We start from the raw sequence: 16015 nt of genomic DNA on the forward strand, positions 1-16015 counted from the left end.
TTACCATAAAGACGCTATCCTTTGATGGGGATTCATAAACAGGTATATTGAAAAGATTTTTGACGTTTGATTGGGCGTTGAAGGAAACGTTTGCGAAGGATAAACAATGTTATTTTCGCATTATCCAACCAGTCGTAATTTATGTAGTTAAATTTGAAATCACGATTATGTATACAACATCACATTTTCGTCACCGAAAACACATCCAACACCATAGCAATATGGAATGAACGATATCACAATTTTAAAACCAAACGTCAATTTAACCGTACATTAGTATTGTACCAGTAATATAAAATTTTCATTACAGTACTGTAACTTTAAGCTACACTGTACAAGGTTTGGTTTGTTGGTGCAGACCTTAAGTTGTCTTTCTGATAATCACCAGACATAAATCTAAAAATCTCATAAAGTTCTCCTTGAAATATATTTCAAAAGAAATATTACGTTGTCAATTTTATCTTATATGAACCAAGGTCATAGGAGTTCGTCCCGTTTTTGTATAATACTAGTTACGTAAGTTTGGAGAGAGCCGATAGAATTATGTCTACATCTGAAGTGTAATATCCTCATTGTTAGCCAGTAAGTACCTGACAAACACAGGTATGCTTATTAGATACAAACTCATGTATACTCTCCACTCGACCGTGCTGTGTGCTGTCAAATCAGGTAAATAATACTTGAAGTGCCAACGACTAGCGGAGATATTGACAGACAGCCTAGAGGTACAACAATGCTAGATTTAGCAAAGTGTATGTATTAAGGAATTTTTCTGAATTCAATAGAAATGAAAAATCAACATTTGTAAAATTGAATCCCAATTAAAGGCATGGTTTGAGATAAATTGGAGTTTCGGTGATTTAAGGTATTATCTGTGATGTCCATGTAAAGTTGTAGGTAAAAATCGACTAACTCTCCAGTTACAATGAAGTATCCTTAATTTCAAATGCAACTTTTTCAATCCACATGACAAAGACAGTAAAACATCATGATTTACTGATCGGAAGGTAAAATTGAAGGAGGACTACGTCAGTGCTGGCTGACCTCAAAATTCCACAACTAAAAGCAATACACAAAACAACATCCACCACTATGACAATGTTTTCCTGTTTTTCATTCACGATGAACATCATGCGTGATCACAGTTTTCATCTATTATCACCAAATTAATAGTGTTAATATATTGTTAACCACCATCATTCCATAATTTTGTTTTCCGGGAATTATGGATAACAGCTGTTAAGCAAAAACAATAAAATAGGATAAACACAGACTATACTTCATACACATTTAAAGTTAAACTCCTATACAATGATATACGGTAAATAGACATGAAGGTCTATTTTACTGTATACTAATTAAAAGTAAAATTATACAATATCTTCAGTGATGAACTGATAGCGGTTTTATACAAATAGTTTAAACACATAGATCGGTGTGGTAATCCTTGATTAAGTCTCTATTCTGTCCGACATTCTTTTTTCTCTATTCATTATCACTCCTGGAACCAATATGTCCTGCTTGACTTTCTGTTTTTCCTATTCATTCTCACTCCTCGAACCAATATGTCGTGCCCGACATTCTTTTTTCCCTATTTATTCTTTCTCCTCGAGCCAAGTTTATGATTACTTTTTAAGACGGTAAAGCGAGAGTTTCAATCAATTTGCGTATATAAATTGATATTTCTGCTCCGCGATGATATCTCACACACACACTGTCCTTGTTGTTATAGACATTCAAATACAATCTCCTTGTTGTAGCTGTATAGTGATGTATCGACATCTTGTAAAGAACGGCTCTCTAGCATTTGCATGACAGACACTTTACTTATCAATTTAGCTCGGTAATTTGTTTCTGTATGAAGGAGTCGAGGTAGCCCTGGGATCAAGTTGTATCGCCATCATATCACTAGCCTTCATTTCGGAGTCCCCAGCCGGTCAGGTTAATATTTTTCTCCGGGAACTCCTGTTTTACTTCAACCTGTCACGCTTTCTATTGACTCTAAATATTAAACGACCGCATGACAAAACAACACAAGAACATTAAACGGCAATGGTTTGCCTGTTTTTAGTCTAATAACAGTTTAGAAAATGTAAATACTTTCCATGATATAATGGAAGAGTAAATCGAGAGCAAGCCCAGAAAAAAACCACTCAACCTTAACTGACTCAACATCATGCCTCTAGCGGTAACACATGGTCAAAGGTCACTGGTATCACGTTACATGCTTTAAACCAGTTGGGCCTAGTCAATACGTCAAATAGAAGTATTCCTTTTTACACTTTTTCGCAAATAGAGCGCTCGTGATGGTCCGGTAATTTGTCAGCTATCGGATTATTTATATAACATTCACGGGAAAAAATTCATATGGTGTTAGGAAATTTGATTATAGGATTGCATGAAGACAGCAAATTAGATTATTTCTATCTGTGTTTTTAAAACGAATATCGGTTTCAAAGGGGTAGATGAATTTCAATACACCGAATTCGGAGAATTACATTTCAATATATAAGGCATGATGAGATAGCCATTGTCAGTAGGCATGTTCAAGTTAAACTTAAATTGCGTGGACAGTTAAAGCACGCTTACAGGAGCATAGGGGATGACAATATATATCAATATTCCAAATGTGTTTCAAATGTAAGAAGCGATAAACTCATCATTAAAGATGACGAGTCAAAGCAGCGAATATTAACATATTTTCAAATTTATGGAATATTACGTTATAGAAAGGAAAGAATGGAAATCTTTATCTTTATGCTGCGGCGAAAAAGTCCCAACCGCTGTGCTGTGCCGTGGTGGCCAATTTGTAGCACTGTCTGGTATTCTACCGATAGTCCTAGCCTCTACCCATCCGGGAGTTCCGAAATCTTTGGCTCAAGAATGAAGACTGAAACGACGCGTACTTCTAAAACTAAGCCATGATGGTATGTACTAAGAAATGGTGACTCGAGAGTGATTGGCTGTGTCAATGAAAACTTTAGGATGATGTATCAAAATGTCGTACAGCCAACACATAAATGACCAACCGTATGCCGGGAAACTGATACAGTCATACTAAGTACTGTAGGTGATCTGAACACCTGGAGACTGCGTTATAGTATCATTAAAATATATATGTTGAGTCACAATATGAATAAACGTACATAAAATACCGAATGATCAATAATAAATGGCATAATTGTATGGACACCGCAAACATTGAAACTGATTTGTGATTGGGCGACAAGAGAGTCTGTGATGAAACGAAATAAGATCCACTGCATCACTAAACAGTAGGAGTAAATATAAAGAATTAGCGCAATTAATTGCTTTGAGAATACAACAGGAAATTGCTTTAGATTGATAATAAATTAAGTCAAACTCAACAAATCACATAGGTTTTACCATAAATCCTTTGGAATTAATTTGTGAGCAGATGACTTTAGTATTTGAGTTCAAACGAAATAAAAAAAAAAAAAAAGAAAAACAAAAAAAAAACCCAGCTACAGTTACAATGAAAAACCAAAGAAAATTGCTATCAGCTAATAACATGTTCAAATGTTTTATCAACCATCGACGTTTGTGTTATCAGATCTGGCTTGCTATTTCGTACTTAAAGGCCCATTACCTTTCCGGAGCAAAATATAAAGATTTCTTAAAAAAAAATTAATAACACCAGAAAATGCATACCGATGATCTAAAATAAGGTTACGACACCAAACATATGCAAGATTGCCTGCGTAATATATGAAAACAGTGGAGAGTCAACTCGCTGTTTTGCCGTCTGACGCAGTGATAATCAACTACCGCGCGGTATTTAGGACAACGGCGGGAAACATAATACGACCCGCGTTATGAAAATAAACATTTTATTTATTTTAATCAAATCGTTCAGAAGGTGATGATAAATGTAGTATTAACGGTAAGTTAATAATTTTTAGGACTCTACAAAATTATCGATCTTGTTTTACATTCCCATTTTAAAAATTAAAAGCCGTTTCGGAAAGGTAGTGGGCCTTTAACATGTATATTGTATCAGTGTTGAGGCATAAAGCTTGACAACCAAAATAACTTTATATATCATTTGCATTCCATAATTAGGACCCGATTTCACTAAATGGTCTATGTCATGGACTAAGTTTAGTTGGGAATAACTACATTTCCGAATAAAATCCGTTTCATCAAAGTGCTTAATGTAGGCTAGGCCTTAAGTTAGTCCTAAATCTTGGGTATGGCTAGAACTAGGCCTAAGTGGGTCTTAACCTCCTCGTAAAACCACAAAATCATCGGTATATATTTATTAATCATATATTAATTTAAATGAGATTAAAGATACATCACTTGAAGTAAAATGAGAAGCTCAAATCGAACACTGATCAACAGAAAAACAAGATTTACTCAAATCGAAAAACAACGCCAATAAGGAGCTAAGGAGGTGATTTAGGTTACTACATGTACCATACTCGCTTCATACATCAGAAATCAGAAATCCTAAACCCATGGCACAGTTGTAACAGTTGTAGTAGTCCCCTGTCGCCTGGTACAGTCTCCTGAAATCGCCAGGAATAATCTCAATCTCTACTACTAGCGTCTCACAGATATCACGGAACAGATTCTTATATATCCAACGATTTCCACGTTAATATATATCACACGTAAAATACACGATCAATACACACATTGTATATATAATACGCTCACAGCCAGCAGCAAAACTTCACTTCAATCAATGTAAGACTTCATAAGAACAGAGGTATTAGTTAAACATCACACCATATCTGATAAAACAGCCTTTTCCGGGTTTACATGTATTGCAGACGAAGATTTGACAGGTTAAGCGAACAAAGAGCCTTCTCAGACTCGGTACTGTGGTGCTGCTCTGATAGCAGCCTATGTTTACTGTGTCGCGAGGTATTGTCATTCCACTACGTGTGTAACATACCTCGCCTTTATCAATAATACAACATGTTTGCTCTCCTACTCATGTCTGAAAGGAGGAACACAGTAATTGAAAAATCTACCAACCTCACACCGTAAGTAATTAAATCAAAGTGCCAAGGCCACTCATAGATGCTGTGAATGAAGGACTCAAACAAAGGAATTAATAAAGAAATTGGTTATTCATTTAAAAATATAGAATTTAGTAAACTATACATAAGTGTGCAGTGTTGAATTTCGGAATTTAACAAAAAATATTTACGATAAAACATAATACGACCCGCGTTTTTCAAGAAAAATAAAATAATTTTATTTATTTTAATCAAATCGTTCAGAAGGTGATGATAAATGTAGTATTAACGGTAAGTTAATAATTTTTAGGACTCTACAAAATATATCGATCTTGTTTTATCAATGTTTTTCAAAGCATTCCCATTTTAAAAATTAAAAGCCGTTTCGGAAAGGTAGTGGGCCTTTAACATGTATATTGTATCAGTGTTGAGGCATAAAGCTTGACAACCAAAATAACTTTATATATCATTTGCATTCCATAATTAGGACCCGATTTCACTAAATGGTCTATGTCATGGACTAAGTTTAGTTGGGAGTAACTACATTTCCGAATAAAATCCGTTTCATCAAAGTGCTTAATGTAGGCTAGGCCTTAAGTTAGTCCTAAATCTTGGGTATGGCTAGAACTAGGCCTAAGTGGGTCTTAACCTCCTCGTAAAACCACAAAATCATCAATTAATCATATTTAAAATGAGATTAAAGATACATCACTTCAAATACATCACTTCAAATCGAACACTGATCAACTGAACAAGATTTACTCACATAAAAACAACGCCAATAAGAAGCTGGAGGTGATTTAGGTTACTACATGTACCATACTCGCTTCATACATCAGAAATCAGAAATCCTAAACCCATGGCACAGTTGTAACAGTTGTAGTAGTCCCCTGTCGCCTGGTACAGTCTCCTGAAATCCACAGGAATAATCTCAATCTCTACTACTAGCGTCTCACAGATATCACGGAACAGATTCTTATATATCCAACGATTTCCACGTTAATATATATCACACGTAAAATACACGATCAATACACACATTGTATATATAATACGCTCACAGCCAGCAGCAAAACTTCACTTCAATCAATGTTAGACTTCATAAGAACAGAGGTATTAGTTAAACATCACACCATATCTGATAAAACAGCCTTTTCCGGGTTTACATGTATTGCAGACGAAGATTTGACAGGTTAAGCGAACAAAGAGCCTTCTCAGACTCGGTACTGTGGTGCTGCTCTGATAGCAGCCTATGTTTACTGTGTCGCGAGGTATTGTCATTCCACTACGTGTGTAACATACCCCGCCTTTATCAATAATACAACATGTTTGCTCTCCTACTCATGTCTGAAAGGAGGAACACAGTAATTGAAAAATCTACCAACCTCACACCGTAAGTAATTAAATAAAAAGTATTGTACAACAAAAAATGAAAAACGCCTTATCATATATAATAAATAACATATGACAATATATATTACAGATTCCAACATGCAGTAGCCACATATCGGAAAAGCCTCATTGACAATAGTAAAGTGTTATTGGGCTAGTATCGCGTTCTCTCTCACATAGTACATGTTTATCCTGAATAATGCGGCGAGCTTGCCCTACATACGGTGTTCACATAAAGTGAAAAATTCACATAGCTATGCGAGAAATATCTTTAAATATTTGAAACATGTTGAGGATGAATGAGACCGACGTTAGGGCTATAAAATAAAACTAGAGGTCCTGCTCTATAAGGTAGTAAGAATATTTCAGACAGGAAACAATATTTTGTTACGTGGCCCCTTTGTTATGACATTTGCTATTATATTTAAAGTGAACAGTCGGGCAAGGATGGCTAAAGTCGGTAAAAACGGTGTGAATGTATCCAGTATAATTTCTTATGAAATGGAAAAATAAAATCTCGTCAAAATCTGTCTGCGTACGAAGAAATTAATTAAAAGTATGGAAATTCTAAACGTCCTCCCGGCTCACTAGCCGTGGTTACATTTCCACGCAGCTCGCTTTCAATGCTTTCAACTTTTCTTTACTTTAATGGTCAGAACTGGGAAACTAAGCAGAACTTGACCGTCGTATTAATATGTGAGAACTTTTGGAAGGCCAATGAACGCATTTAGACTGGTTTTCTTTGCCCGACTATTCACTTTAAAGTCGTGTGATAATAACCCCATGGGACCTACACGGAAATATATAACTGTTTAAGAAAGCGTTACACTGTCCAAGTTTGTGTACCATACCGCCCATTTAACTTACAAAAAGATTATTGAAATTTTCATACACACTGAATTGAGAATGTCAGTCAGAAACGGCAAACTCGTATTCTAAACTGCGGAAAAGTGACGATTAATTCATATCATAAGACGAGGTTTACTTTGTCAGCTTCAATGTCTTGCAATCAAATTGATAATGTAGCTTTAAACATCTTAAACGAAGCATACCAGCCCTCGTGGTAACAACTTTACATTATTAATTCAAACACAGACATCTGATTGTCGACATGTTGAAAGTGCTTTCTATATTTTAATAAAGTACAATCGATATTTAAAGTTTGTGAGGTAAAGACGGAACAATCCACATTATGCTTACAGGTATCAGACAATAGCCTATATTGTTTTAGAGCGACTACATTCTTACCGAACCTTAATAGCCTTTGAGTTAGTCATAACTGTCGATTTTGTTTTTAATTTTCTAACAAAGTTAGTCTGTGATAGGTTAGTCGACATTTAACAAATCTTTGTAATAATCGTCACATAAAGATGTCTTAGTGCATTTACATACAATCTGCACAAATAGATGCAAATAGTTGACACGCTTGGATGAACACGATTAACATTTATTTATGCATTATTCAAAAGACGCTTTAAAATCGATCACATGTTAACAATGGGTTATTCACAAACGCTGAAAACCCTAAGATTTATATAGATTTAAGCTACAACCATTCAGCAAACTTATACTACTCTCACTCACCTTTCCGTCCAGGGCTAGGAAAGCCGGTCTGTATACTATTTGGTTACATGTCATAAACGTATCCGAACCTCCCACGTCATTCTCGTCATATGCATGTCGGTATGTTAGTAAACACCGATAGTAAATGATCAATCTTTGTCGCGTCCTTTTGCCTGTACTTTATAACAGTACTGTTAACATAGGTTGTAGGCGACTATCACCGTCTGTGTTAACATCAGGCAGAATAAACATCAAACCGGTAGTGTTTCCGCTCTATTAAGCACGAGACCCAGATAAAGCGGGGGTAGAAGGCTATCTTTACACCTCAGTGGATGTCCCTGTCTAGTAACATATGATAAATCTTAGTCAGATGGGGATTATTCATGTCTTTAATGTGCTTTAGATATATAGTAAATGTTTACTCTAATAAAACATTAAACTATATTTACGCATTGAAGTCATTTTTTTTTTAATTTTGTTGGGATATGAGAGAAATTTTGTTTGCAAACTGTGTGTATCCGCGTAGCAGATTCTCACAAAAGTTTGCAAACAAAATTTATTTCATAACCCGATGAAATTAAAAAATAGTGACTTCAATGCTTATAATTAATTTTCCAGGCTTCTTTATAAAATGAAATACGTTTACACGTACGATTCCATTGATTTTTTACAAGAAATTATTTTTTCCAAATCAATACGCAAAGTCAATGTTTCTATTGTGACGTCACAATAACGTCGGGTTTCGGCGCCATTCTCGGATTTTTTCTTCATCGTGGAATGAAAAAAATGAATAGGCCAATAAGAAAGCCAGAAACAAAGAGAAAATTAATTATAGATTCATAATTGTAACGTTATATTTGGTCCTCGTGTAGAAATACATAATTTGTTCACATCACCAGGCCCATATATGACTAGGATGTATTCATCTAACGCCTGTTACGAACCAATGCACCTCAAGCAGAATCAACAAAAGATATGATTCTTTGATTTATGCAAACGTGAGTCATGGAATATTCATATTTCTCCATTTGACACAATGAAATGACAAAGGGCCTAAAAACTCTTTTAGTTTGATCATCAAACAAGATGACTTTTATAGTATATTAACTCTCATTCAAATAATTGTGGTTAGCCGATAGAAATAAAGGAAGAAAGAATAAAGAAAGAAAGAACGCCCGAATTAATTTCTACGTATTTTCAATAAAAAAAGAAGGAAAACAAGACAGAGAATGTAATAATTGCAGTGTTAAATGACAACATTTCAAAAAGATGCACACCAAATAATGGTTTATATCAATGTAAAGAGGGATCTTTTCTCAGCTTTTCAAACTTCATCTACAAACCGGATATACAATTTGAGAAAGATCTTTTCTTTGCTTTCTGAAAATAGTAGTAAAAACTTCAGTTATCGATACAAGATTGCACCCTGTTGGTCATCTTACTAATCGATCCGTCCCAAAAAGCAATATGCACAACTAGTGTCCAAGGGGATTATATTAAATTTAAGACAGATCCCCTCAGTGCTGTCTGAGAAATAGCGGTAACAAACTTCAATTATCAAAATTCAAGATTAGCTGTCTGTTGGCCACGTTGGGGGTCGATCCGTACAACAAGAATCCTTTTGGTACTCTCTGAAATAGCGGTAAAAACGTATTATTAAACTCAAAGATGGCGTCCTGTCGGTCATCTTGTTGACCGATGGGTCCCAAAATGCACAACTAGGGTCCTAGTAGAACCTACATTACAATTGAGAAAGATCCTTTTAGCAGTTTCTACGAAATAGCGGCAATAAGAATTGTTAATGGACGGAAGGACGGACCACGGACAAAAGACGATATTCAAACAGATGACGATGGGCGAGAAAGAAAGTCTAAATTGATATATTTCCTTTCAATAAAGGAAGGAAGAAATAACAACAATAAATAACATTTCCTCCAAATCGTCATTGATACAAATGGTAAGACAGATTCTCGCTTTTTTCAGGTCGATTGTGAGGTCTAGGTACATATGTATTAGTGTAACAATGTAAGTTACAACCCCGGATCAGTGCTTCCAGTACTAGGTACACTACTCCACGGAGAGGTTATGTATGGCAGCAACATTTACATTAATTAGTCATACTGCCATCAAACGTTTATCTGATCTTCCCCGCCGCCCCAAGTCAAGGAGAGGCTTGGCGAGACCGTGTTGACTGTGTAAACACACTTTACCTTTACACAATGATGCTGTATTCAAGCACTATAGCAATGATTCCTACATAACTACACTGTATATCATATTTCTTGTTATGGCAAAACAGATAATTCATTTCTACGTAACTCTATTATATTCCTTATTATGGCAAAACAAATAATTCATTTCTACGTAACTCTATCATATTCCTTGTTAAGGCAAAACCAATACTTCATTTCTACGTAACACTATCATATTCCTTGTTACGGCAAAACCAATACTTAATTTTTATGTAACTATATGCCTTGTTATGATAAAACAAAATACTTCATTATATATACCTATATAATTTTCATATCGAAGTAAAATGAATTATTTCTACATAACGATAGTATAGAATATTCCTTACTTTAGGTAAAATAAGTGATTCCTACAAAATCATCATATTCATTGTCAAGGTAAAATAAATCGCCTTTACATAACTATATCATATTTCTTACTTCAGGTAAAAAGGTATATAAATGAACATTCAAATGCACATTTTCGTTTCCATATTTAACTACCTGTATCCTAATATAAAAAATCAACATTTGAAGGCCTAATGTTATGAGATTTTAGAGCAATTTTGCTTTTTAGAAGAGAACTTGTTAGATTACATAGTGGTTTCTTGGGAACATTGAAGTTAATTGACTGATGGGGGCTTGACGCCCTTGCTCCAGTTATAACCGAGCCTAGGACAGCTATCACTGAAGACCACATGCGATGACTTATGAAATAAAGTACACTACTAAGCATACATATTCCAGCGGTAATAGTATCCCAACGATTTCCGTGCAAGAAATGTTAACCTCGAATAGTTGCACCAATTGTATTGCTTTTTTACCGTATGTTCCGTCTACCGCATATTACAGAGTTAGCTCCCTTGCGGGTAGGTATCGATTGTTACGTCATTATTTTGTGAGCGCAATTCACGTCTTTATCACAAAAAGTATGACGTTACGCTCGCAAACACATGACGTCACAATTGATACCTACCCACAAGGGCAGATAACTCTGTAATATGCAAATACGGAATACAACATTGATGAGGATTGTACGAATACAGCAACGCGTTATCCTGTTCAAGATTGAGTTGCATACACCAAACAAAGGGCGTGTACAGATCACTGTAGGATTGAATATATCGGATAACATATTACCAGCCTACATGGTATAATATCGTTGTACATTAGTACTGGTGTACCGCCACGGATCGCCAATAGACATTACTTTTGAACCCCTTCGAGGGTAGTAATCAGAATGAAAACGGCAAAACTCACCTCTCAAATTGCAAAGGATTATCAGAACTGAGAAACAAAACCCTTACTTTTATAACCGTCGAAACGATGGACTTCTCTAGAGGCTTCCAGCGAAATAATCGGAGAAGAAGTTATTTAATATATTAGCACCGCTCTAAAGCGTAGGATAGACGTCGAGATGGAAACACAGCAAAGCACACCTTTGGAACTCCATCTAACACACTGATACTGTATGCGTGACAGTTTCAAATTTCACGCAATATCTGCCTTTCTGATCTTGATGGAGGCTCCTTGTGAACCGAGCCTTCGATCAATAACGATATAAACATGTGGTGTGGTGTATTTGAGAGTGTAATTTGGGGGCATATAAATAAGGATTACATGTTAAGGAGAACCTACAGTCATAGTTATATGGGGCCAGGCATCTAGGGGACTTCCACACAGGGTCATATGAGGACAGGCATCTAGGGGACTTCCACACAGGGTCATATGAGGACAGGTGTCCAGGGGACACCAACACAGGTTTGTGTGAAAACAGGTATCTAGGGGCCCATCAACACTCAGAGTCATATGAAGACAGTTGTCTAGGGGACATCCACACAGGGTCATATGAGGACAGGTGTCTAGGGGACATCCACACGGGGTCATATGAGGACAGGTGTCTAGGGGACATCCACACAGGTTCATATGAGGACAGGTGTCTAGGGGACATCCACGCACAGGTTCATATGAGGACAGGTGTCTAGGGGACATCCACACAGGTTCATATGAGGACAGGTGTCCATGGGACACCAACACAGGTTCATATGAAAACAGGTATCTAGGGGCCCATCAGCAATCAGAGTCATATGAGGACAGGCATACAGTGGGACACCAACAGTCACGGTCATATGAGGACAGGTGTCTAGGCAACACCAACATTCAGGGTCATATAAAGGCATGTGTCTAGGGGCTCATCAAAAGTCACGATCATGCGGGCCCAATTTCATCAACATTCCTTAACTTTAAGAATCCCTTAACTTGGAATTCTCCACATGAATGCATTACAGATTTTAAGGAAGGCTATTTAACTTAAGATATTTTCTTAACTTTTGTAATGCTTTTCTATTGAGAATTTTAAGCTAAGGAATAATTCCTTAAAGTTAAAGAATATTCATGAAACTGGACCCAGGTGTGTAGGGGGCACCAACAATAAGGGTCATGGAAAAACAGGTGTCTAGGGGCACATTAAAAGTCTTGGGGCATCAGCACATGGTCATATTGTGGTATGTAGCTAAGGGAACACTAACCTTCAGTGTCATGTGATGACAGGTGTCGCCATATTTAGACGATTGCTCGGGTATTTCCGACAAAACTTTGTTAGTGTTATAATCCGACCTAAGAAGTTGTTCTATATATTTTCACGGCAAGCTAAACCTTCATTCCTATACTATTCTGAAGTAAAAGAAAAGCTCAGATGATAGATAAAAATATGTATGACAATAAATAGATATTGATGTACCAAACCACTATCAATATAGTCTACAACACTTAGGGTATGAACACACAAGACCTTATTGCTGGGTATTATGGACTTGTAACAACTTTTATCGTCGTCTGCGTGACATTTCATACATCACAGGAGGTGAGAATCACCATTACTTCCAAACACGAAGAAGAGCTCGAATGCAAACGTTTGCACGCTTGGGAATAGGGAACATGAAAGGTTTCACACATTTTCTTCAATGTAGACAGAGGAATAATGTTTTGTTGAACCAACAACGACTTATTGTTTAGGTCATTGCATAAAGCATTAAGAAGAAGCCTACATATGTAGCTGAACAATGCGTATTCCCAAAACGCCCTATATAGTGATTACGACGAATGAAAAAAATGTCTGGAAGTCAAAAGCGAACTTTCATTATCTATGTATCCATATAGTGTAATATGTGATGTCACTGAAGTTTCTTATCCTCAACTTGATGAAATGAAATACAAAAATAATTGTATGATAAACCTGCCTTCATAATCAGTCTGTACGAAATATCTCACATAGAAAAAGAGTTATGAGCCTTTCTCAATAAAGATAAAAAGCCAAAAATGAAGCGCTAACAAGGGGGACATCTCGATAGTTTAGGATCGATGGTCCTTTAGAAACAGCGACTTCAATTTAAGTTTAACATGTAAGCATCTGATATGATTTAAAACCATTAATCTTCATTTAATTAGAAGCTATTTGAGAATATACAAGGAAGTTAAAAACAATTGTGAATTTTTCTATCCAGGGGGAATAACTAGGATAGATCGATAGAAAACAAGATTAATTCTCCAGATAAGTGAGCTGTTTGTGCAGGCTAGCGGTTAATCGGAAGTGTCTGACATTCAGTACAATACCTAAGTGCAATTATTGGGCGGGGGTAAAATGTCAACAAATATCAATATATACCATGCATAGCCAGAAAGGCTACACACGGCCCGGTGATTAAAAGTTTCAATTCACAAACTTACCCGCCTCAAGTGTGTTTGAGTGTCCTTCGCTGACAGAATATGTTTTACAATAACCCGATATCGACATCAGTCGCGGTGTTTTATAAACCGGAAATTGCAATGACGTTATTCAATGTGCTCCATGGCAGCACTGCAGAGTGCGGGATTCAAATAACAAAACCAAATCAATTGCGAGTGGTAAAACCATTTTTTGCACGTTTCAAAAATATTTTAGGATGAACATTTGTCCGAAAGGTAGGGTATAGATTAAACTATTGCACATGTGAATCAATAACGTTATCCGAGAGGTTTTATTTCAACACGAGTTCTTCCACAGTTTTATACTACAAATAATGTTCCGGTTTAAGCAAATATCAATATTGCGACCAAAAATACAATCCAGGCTTTACATCATAGAGAATTTTGATAACTTATTCTACTTCTATTATAATTTGAAAATGAAAATTAGAATCTGGCAATGCACACAACGTTTTACAAGTTGAACCGACGAACGAAATTCCACGGGAACATGATATTGCGTTAATGAAAACACGATACTGATGGTGATCTCATTCGTAAATGTGTTTGTGGAAATGAAACAAAATAACTCAAGTCGACGTCAAACGATAGCTAATTATTTTTGCTGAATACACTTGGCAATCTGGGTTAACCGAAAGCTCTGTTGAAACAGACCAACAACTTTGAGGACATCGTTCAATTCGGGACAAACACATTTGTTAAACATAAATAAAGAAATTGGGAAACTTGTGGTCAAATATGGCGGTCATATAACAACAGGTTTGTAGTCGTCGGGGTATTGTTGACCTTGTCATACAGATTTATTGAGCTCGCTTGGGAATCGAGTGCACAATTCACTTTTTATACGGCAAAAAATATGTATTCGAGTTTTTTTTTATTTGGTCTGAGGATTTATGAAAAAGGACATTACAATTAATCGCTGATAGAACAACCATTTCGGCTTTTAAGAATCATATTGAATAGATTTTCTATCAAACAGAATGACATGTTAAACACGTTATAAAAAAAACCACGAATTGCAACGAATTTTTGTTTATAACGAAGTAATTATGATTATCCGTCAATGTTCCAATAACACCGTCATCTCAGCCAATCAGAAGCAACGTCGCAAACGGCGACGCCATTTTTTCCTTTATTGGCTGATCAGGTAAAATTTTGAGTTAATGAAGTTAATGAAAATGCTCGTAACAAGCAAAGTTGAATTATAACGAAGTAATTATGATTCTCCGTCAATGTTCCTATAACGTGTCAGTAATAAGTGTATCATAACGAACTATGTTTATAACGAAGTGATTTTGTTGGTCCCCAGATGTTCGTTATAACCGTGGTTTACTGTGTTTGGATATTGTAACTCCCTTTATATTTCTATAGCATTCTCACAACACGTTTAACAGGTAAACGGAATTGACGCATCGCTTATAGCTTCAAATTAAATAGACATTTCTTCGCTTGGTTCAATAATATTAAAGTCGTAACCTTTTTGAATAATGCCGCTTTGTATATAACAAATATTAAAATAAAATTGAAAAAAAAAAAAAAAAAAAAAAAAACAGAAACAAAAATACATGTAGAATACAAATATTGTTTAAAAACATAAAAGAAAATTAAAATTGAAAATTGAAATAGAAACAAAACTAGAATAAAAATATTGACGTTACAAGCACTTAAAAGATAACAAATATGAATAATTCATTTTTTCATCTTTGTGATCAAATAAATTCAGTTTAAATGTATTTGAAGTAAATTAAATGACGCAAATAAAATAAATTGTTGGACGCACCATAACTTGTTATTGAATTGGATGCACTGTAAAATTTTATTAAAGCTTTTAATTCATACGAATTTGTACAGCTTCAAAGGTCAAGACGGCATTCAATTAGCCTAGAAATCTAATTAACCGAAGTCGCATAACAAGCACAGGGAAATATATCGCCTGCGTAATTGAAAACAACTGTCTACTGGATTGAAGTCAAACACCTTAATGAGTTTTAACATTGAATCTTTGGAAACAATCTAGAGAAGCGGAATAGGAAGCCGTCTAAGCGCTCTCTTTAATCACGAAGCCGATCGTTTTGGTACCTGCTGATTGTCTAT

At 35.7% G+C, this 16015-nt stretch overlaps 1 protein-coding gene across 3 annotated transcripts in view; it reads right to left on the reverse strand.

Moving 5' to 3' along the window:
• LOC138333460 (RNA polymerase-associated protein LEO1-like) overlaps positions 1-16015 on the reverse strand; it is a 47268-nt gene that overhangs the window by 21071 nt on the left and 10182 nt on the right. Inside the window, exons 1-2 of one of the 3 annotated variants that reach the window (XM_069281840.1) lie at positions 7968-8167; positions 5758-5901 (exon numbers count right to left, since the gene is read on the reverse strand). The exons of 1 other annotated variant lie outside the window; for it this stretch is intronic. The gene's annotated coding sequence lies outside the window, so the exon portion shown is untranslated. Of the gene's footprint in view, positions 1-5757; positions 5902-7967; positions 8168-16015 lie in introns of those variants that run through there. One more of the 3 variants, XM_069281842.1, reaches the window with a different exon arrangement.

Source organism: Argopecten irradians, chromosome 10 (assembly GCF_041381155.1).
Source record: "Argopecten irradians isolate NY chromosome 10, Ai_NY, whole genome shotgun sequence".
NCBI lineage: Eukaryota > Metazoa > Mollusca > Bivalvia > Pectinida > Pectinidae > Argopecten > Argopecten irradians.